Consider the following 1,006-nt stretch of genomic DNA (forward strand, 5'->3'; position numbering starts at 1 on the left):
AGCCTGTGCTCTAGAGCCCGAGAGCCACAACTACTGAGCCCGCGCACCTAGAGCCCATGATCCGCAACAAAAGAAGCCACCGCAATGAGAAGCCTGCGCTCAAGGTAACTAGAGAAAGCCTGTGCACAGCAACGAAGACCCAAAGCAGCCCAAAATATATAAATTTTAAAAAGGAGGTGGGGAAGAGTAAATGCAAAACCTCGAGTCTTAGGTAAATACCTGCCAGTGGGCACATGGCCCTGGGGTCCCCCGACATGCATACCCACCAAGATAGCTAGTCCAGGAAAACTCATTTTCTTCAAAGATGCATAACCCAAACAGACAACACGGTTAAGGGTCTATAGACAATTAATACAAACAAAAAGAAACAAAGGAAGGAGGGGAGGAAGGGAGGGAGGGAGGAAAGAAGAAAGTCAAATGCTGGGCAAAAAATATCACTAGAGTATTGGTGATGTGTATATGAAAGCTGTAACCAAATATTTTACTGACAGAAAAGTAGAAAATAGTAGTAGTTCACTGATATTTCATCTTTAAGGTATCATTAAAGGTGACAAATCAAGTAGTATGTAAACTGTATTTTATAATGCCAGGTTAAACGTAAAGTATACAAAAAGAAAAATAGATGAATTTCATCATCAATCATAGTATGGAATTATGACAATATCCAAAGAAATTGAGGATTATGTTCATTATAAAATTATCCCATTAGGGACCTCCCTGGTGGTCCAGTGGCTAAGACTCTGCATTCCCAATGCAGTAGGCCCGGGTTCGATCCCTGGTCAGGGAACTAGATCCCACATGCCACAACTAAGAGTTCACATGCCTCAACTAAAATATCCTGCGTGCTGCAACTAAGACCCGGCACAGACAAATAAATAAATAAATATTTTTAAAGTAAATAAATGAAAAAAATAAAATTATCCCATTAGAACAAAAAAATGAACCTTCCAGGGCTTCCCTGGTGGCGCAGTGGTTGAGAGTCCGCCTGCCGATGCGGGGGACACGG

At 41.7% G+C, this 1,006-nt stretch overlaps 1 non-coding gene across 1 annotated transcript; it reads left to right on the plus strand.

The window, feature by feature from the left end:
* The first annotated feature begins 714 nt into the window (after positions 1-714).
* TRNAG-CCC (transfer RNA glycine (anticodon CCC)) lies at positions 715-787 on the plus strand. Its single transcript has one exon. It is a non-coding gene; the product is annotated as a tRNA-Gly (tRNA).
* Positions 788-1,006: the final 219 nt, after the last annotated feature.

Source organism: Lipotes vexillifer, unplaced genomic scaffold (genome assembly GCF_000442215.2).
Source record: "Lipotes vexillifer unplaced genomic scaffold, Lipotes_vexillifer_v1.1 C27259744, whole genome shotgun sequence".
NCBI classification, from domain to species: Eukaryota; Metazoa; Chordata; class Mammalia; order Artiodactyla; family Lipotidae; genus Lipotes; species Lipotes vexillifer.